The 6000-nt window shown below is 38.7% G+C and overlaps 1 protein-coding gene across 5 annotated transcripts in view; it reads right to left on the bottom strand.

Annotated features, from left to right (window-relative positions):
* Sncaip (synuclein alpha interacting protein) overlaps positions 1-6000 on the bottom strand; it is a 144057-nt gene that overhangs the window by 31952 nt on the left and 106105 nt on the right. The window lies entirely within an intron of this gene.

Here is a 6000-nt window from a genome sequence, read left to right as displayed (position 1 = left end):
GGAACTCACTTTGTAGACCAGGCTGGCCTAGAACTCAGAAATCCGCCTGCCTCTGCCTCCCAAGTGCTGGGATTAAAGGCATGTGCCATCACGCCCGACTTAGAATTAGAATTTCTAAGATTGTGGTAGATGTATATTTGACCTTATGAAAAGCTGTCAAACTGGTTTCCAAGGTAGTAAATTACTTCAAATTACCAAAAACATCAGAACATTCTATTTCTTCCATATTCAGGACAACACATAGTATTGCCAGCAATCAGTACCTATCATCTAAAATTTACTTTATTTACATATTTATTTATTTTTATGTGTATTAGTGTTTCACCTGCATGTATGTCTGTGAACATACATGCAAGCCTGGTGCTCCAGGAGACCACAAGAGGGTATCAGATCCCCTGGAACTGGAGTTACAGTTACAGACAGCTGTGAGCTGTTCTGTGGGTGTTGGAAATCAAACCCTTGTTCTCTGGAAGAGAAGCTAGTGCTCTTAATCTCTGAGACATCTCTCCAGCCTCAATCAATTATAGTTTATTAGACACAGCAATTATTTTTCAAATAAAATACTATCATATCTTTCACAAAAATTAACATACTTATATATTTGAAATAATAATTTCCATTAAGTAACCAGAGCAAATATTTTAATTAGTGGAACAATCAAAAGTTTAAAAGGCCAGGTTGTATTGTATAAGGGCTTTTAAATATATTTCTTAATGATTCATTTTTAATATTTTATGCTCTTTTACTATGCTTAATTCCCAAAGAATATTTTGTATGCTTTTGAAACAATTTAGTATTCAACATTAGATATAGAATCCTCAGTTATGGATAGTATTAAATGTTCATTAGTGATATTTTTAGGGTATGAAAGGATATGAATATAAAAATTGAACAAATTTTTATGTGTTATTTGATTCTCAAAATACTCAATATTATTAATATGTTTGATACATAAATGCATTTACATAAAAAATTAAGGAAAAAAGTTCAAAAGGTAAAAATGTTATAGAAGATTCATTCATTATTTGTAAGAGATAGAATGTTACTATAAAAGTCAGAAACAGCTACAGTGGGAAGTTATCGCTAGTTAGGATGAAGAAGGAGACAGGAAAAACCAGCTGCAGGTTTAGAGGGCCAGTTGTTTTACGAAGTCACATGACCCTCATGTTTTTGGATTTTAAATTCTCTCTCATCTATAGTCCTCACTGGGATCTTCCTCTCAGCACTGTGAGCCTTTCAAGACATCAACAAGGCATGGAAATAGTTAAACTGCAGTCCACACGTGTTGGGCCTGTCTGTACCCATCACCGAATACTGAGTGTCATAATCTGTGACCAACATCCACACAGACTAGATGAATGCGAGTCCTTGGTCTTCCACTTAGCCACAGTTACTTTAGCTTCAGGGTTTGCAACTGTCTCCCAGGTGAAGAGCAGCCACAGAGCCTTTCTAGCATCACAGCAAAGGTGAAATGAGACACACAGGCCCGATGTACACAACGTTCACTACACTCTACCCTCTTTCGGATTTACTTAGAGATTGCGTGAGACAAGTGAGACCCCCTAATTGCCTGTCTAGCTTGCATACTGTGGGGTGCGAGCAAAGAAAGGGTCTCTGTTTATGGAACCAGGGAGGGATTACAAGTGAGCAGCATCTAACAGGACTATTTTTTCTTTCGTTTAGAATCTTTATCTGTCAAGATGAAAAAGTAAGAGGAGGACAGGAGAGGCAACTCCTTCCTTCATCATCTATTTGAATAACAGGATTCCAAGTCAAGAATTCCCTACCACACTCACAAACATACATACACACACTCACACACTCTCATATACACTGACTCCCCCCCCCCACACTCAAATAATGTATGCATACACACAGAGACTCTCACACACTTACATACATATGCACACACACACATTCACACACACATGCACACACTCTCACACACACTGACTCACATAACATATGCACACACACTGATTCTCTCACACATTTACACACACAGTGCCTCTTTCGGACATATATATCCACTCTCACATGCACAGACTCTCTCACACACACACAATGACTATCTCACACACATACACTGACTCTCTCACATATACTCACACACACACTGACTCTCACACATGCACACACACACTTTCACACAAACATGTTACTCTGTCCTTGGAGCTACAGGGATATGCTACATGACTGCCTAGTAAGAAGGTCTCATAAAAAATCATAATTACACTTGACAGCAAACATCTGTGCTATTGGTTTATGTATTTACTGTACGAGGCTGCTCTTCATTCTTTTAGCCTGCAATCCTGCTTATGACAAAGAGTTTACTGTAAAGCAGGATGCTGTGTTATGCCAGCCGTACCCAAACGCGTTTCATGTCTACCATCTCCTAACTGCATTAACACCACACTGCAGACCTATATCATGTTTATGTAAACATTCTTTGTGGTGTTTATACAGGACAAAATTGTGGAAAAACACATCTCAGCATGCGTCTTCGTCACCGCATGACACGTGCCTTTATTGGTATGACCAGGTAATGTGCTTTTTACTGCCCTGGGGGCTGGTCGGTCTGGGGTGTCTGTCTGACATCCTGGCTTCTGCCTGGATTTGGGTAATGCACATTAGCCGCCAGAGACCAGAGAAACGGAGGTAGTTGGAGGTCTCTTCTGTTCTTGGCTCTTGAGCTGTGGCTAGCCCACTCTTTCTTCTAGTCATGGGTCAAATTCAGCTTTGCCTTTCAGCTCAGCACCTGTGTCAGGTTCTTGTGACTACTCTTTCTCCAGGCCCCCACTTCAGTAACAGTGCCCAGGCTGTCGTCCCATGACACCATTCACTTCATTCTTTCTGAATGAAGAAAGAAACAGGAGCCATCTTGATCACACAAGAAGCAACACAGTTTGCATAAATGACATATACACAGAGTATAGAAATGATGACATATACACAGAATATAGAAATGATGACATATACACAGAATATAGAAATGATGACATATACACAGAACGTAGAAATGACATATACACAGAATATAGAAACGTGAGGCCGTGCTTCCACTTGTAGTAAACAGAGACGCATCCCCTCCTCTTTCTCTTTTTTTGGTCAGTCTAACTATATTAAAAGTTTTTTCCCTACCTTTTCATAAAACCACATTCAGCTTTGTTGGTTTTCTCTACTGTTGTTTTAGCCTCCACTTCCCCGTTTTATGTCCTTTTATTTACTTTCTTTTGCTTGCTCTGGACTAAGTGCGTCTTACTTCTTTCTAGTTCCTAAAGTGTCAGACAAAACTTTCCTCCTTGCCACGCCCACTTGCCACATCTGGTCCCACCCTGCCTACTTGCCCCGCCTTCTTCCTTGACTCCCTGTAAGCAGAGCTATAAATGCTTCCTGTGAAGGCAACAGAGTGCAGTATTTTCATTCCCAATTCCCATTGATTGGTTGATTGATTGACTGATTGATTGATTTGGTCTGATGGTTGGTTTAGGGTGAATTAATTTCACTAACTTGTGAATACTCTATTCCTTCTGTTGTTAGTTTCTAATTGTGTTTTATAATGGGTAAAGTGTGTAAGCTTATATTTCAATCCTCTACAATTTATTGAATTTATTACATAATCCAATATATACTGAATCCTAGACAAGGCTTTCAGTGCATTTAACAAGTGGGTGTATTCAAGCGTTGTGAGACACAGTTGTTTGTTATTTATTAATTAATTAATTTTTTATTTTCTGTATGAGACTACACTGTTGCTCTCTTCAGACACACCAGAAGCGGGCATGGTATCCCATTTCAGATGGTTGTGAGCCACAGTGTGGTTGCTGGGAATTCAACTCAGGACCTCTGGAAGAGCAGCCAGTGCTCTTAACTGCTGAGCCATCTCTCCCACCTGAGAAACAGTTCTTTTTGATGAGTTTTATGTCTGGTAAATTAAGTGGGTAGCTAAGCAAAATACTGTCCAAAGAATAGAAAGAAATATTATTTCTCTTTTCTGTGTTTGAAACCAAAATTTCTTGCTTTAAATGCAAGTAACAAGAATACAAAACAATAAAAAAATTATTAAATTCCAACAGAATTCTTTTGCCTGCCCAAATCTGGGCTTGGAGTTATTTGGTAATATAATGGGCATCACTGTGTCCTGTTTAAGGAGTCTGAGAATGAGAACGTGCTGTTTGTAAGCACTGTTATGACTTTAAAGCCCCCTTTTAAAAATGACCTTTTGATTCCATCTTGTTTCTGGATGACTCCTGTCAGCTGAGGTATACTAGGCAAGAAAATTGGACAATTTGTACCAAGGATGTTTGTCACTAATAACAGGCAGCTGGCTTGACACTGTTTTATTTTTAAAGATTTACTTATTGGTTTCATGCATCCTGAAACTAGAGATACATCCCCCGAAGCTCAAGTTACAGTGAGTTATGAGCCACTAAGTGGGTGATGGGAACTGAACCCGGGTCTTCTGCAAGAACAGCAAGTGCTCCTATCTACTGGGTCACTTCTCCAGTCTCCTCTTAGAACTGTTTAATGGGAGTGAAATATTATCACTCACTACATGTGTTCAAAACAAGGTCCTAAGCCAGAAGACTGGTGGCGTCTTAGCACCTTAGTTCATCTCTTTGTCAGCCAAAGCACAATGAATGAACTGCAGGTTTCAGGCCACATTGTGAAGGGAGAGGGGGCTTCTATGAAATACTTGTACTGTTTGTGTCAGTACAGATGGAATGATGGAGCAGGAGAATACTTCCTCGATCATTCGGAAGCCCAAGACCCCCAAATCTAAAAGAGCTTTTCAGCTTCGTGGATTTTAGATGTGCTTTCTTTTTTTCCATTCAAAATTAAAACCCAAAGTGCCCTGTAAGCTTGCTGACCTCTTGGTGACAGCTGGGTGTGGTAGCTGAAGTTTAAGAATAAGCCAGCACCTCATGTTAGCTACTCACAATGAGGGTTGAATTAATGGCAACTGTGTTTCTTAGGAACCTTCACGCTCTAAAACTTTTAATCTATCAAAACAAGCAATAGGGCATATCAATTAAGAAAATATATGCTTTCATCCAATTACATAATGAGGAAATGTTCTGTCATCCACCATCAGTTAGGAAAACTAATGAGAATTACATTTCATAAACTAAGACATTCTATAAATATGGCAGGGGCCAACATTCACTGGCATTATAAGGATATCTGTCACTATGAGGATATCTGTCATTATAAAGTTATCTGACATATATGCCCAGGGATAACAACATGATACCCATATCGTTCCCTGGATTATGTCACAGGCCTAGACACTGACCTTATCATCTGGCAGTGATATCACCAGTAACTAAGGTACCTGTCTTATTCACCGGGTATATCATCTCCTTAGGAACAGGTACTATGTCTTGTTCAAATTGTTACCTCTAGTACCTAATTACGTAGTACCTGTTGGCATCTGGTACACGCAGAGCTCAGCTCTACTGAGGTAGGTCTTTTCTGCAGATTCAGTTTCTCTTTTCTCACTTTGGTTGCAATAAACTTAGTTCTGATCTGACATGGCTTCATGTACAACCAAAGAAAGGTAACCCCCCGGTCTCCTAGGTTTCTTTGGAACAAATATTTACCGTGCAAATTTGAAGTCATACTTTACCATGGAGCAAAGTTAAATAAAACATTTTTTAACATATAAAACTTCACTTACTAAGTAAATGGATTACAGTTAAAAAAATAAGCTTTGCATATAAGGAATATTAGGGTTAGGATAGATACTTCTTCTTCTTCTTCTTCTTCTTCTTATTATTATTATTATTACTGTAATGTATTCTTTAGTGAATTCACAAGTAGGTTTATTTAGCCAGACAGTTCCCCTACTTAATACCTATGCAACTCTATTTATAAAAATGATGTTATTTGGCTTTTAGAAAATCTAACTACCATGTAAAGCAATCCGTATGAAGAATGACAAGTTGCATTAGATTTCTTTGAACTTCACGTCTGGCTTCTTAATAAGTATGACTGAAT

The sequence above is a fragment of the Mus pahari genome, chromosome 15, assembly GCF_900095145.1.
Source record: "Mus pahari chromosome 15, PAHARI_EIJ_v1.1, whole genome shotgun sequence".
In the NCBI taxonomy this organism is placed as follows: domain Eukaryota; kingdom Metazoa; phylum Chordata; class Mammalia; order Rodentia; family Muridae; genus Mus; species Mus pahari.
This window is presented reverse-complemented; position numbering and strand designations above follow the sequence as displayed.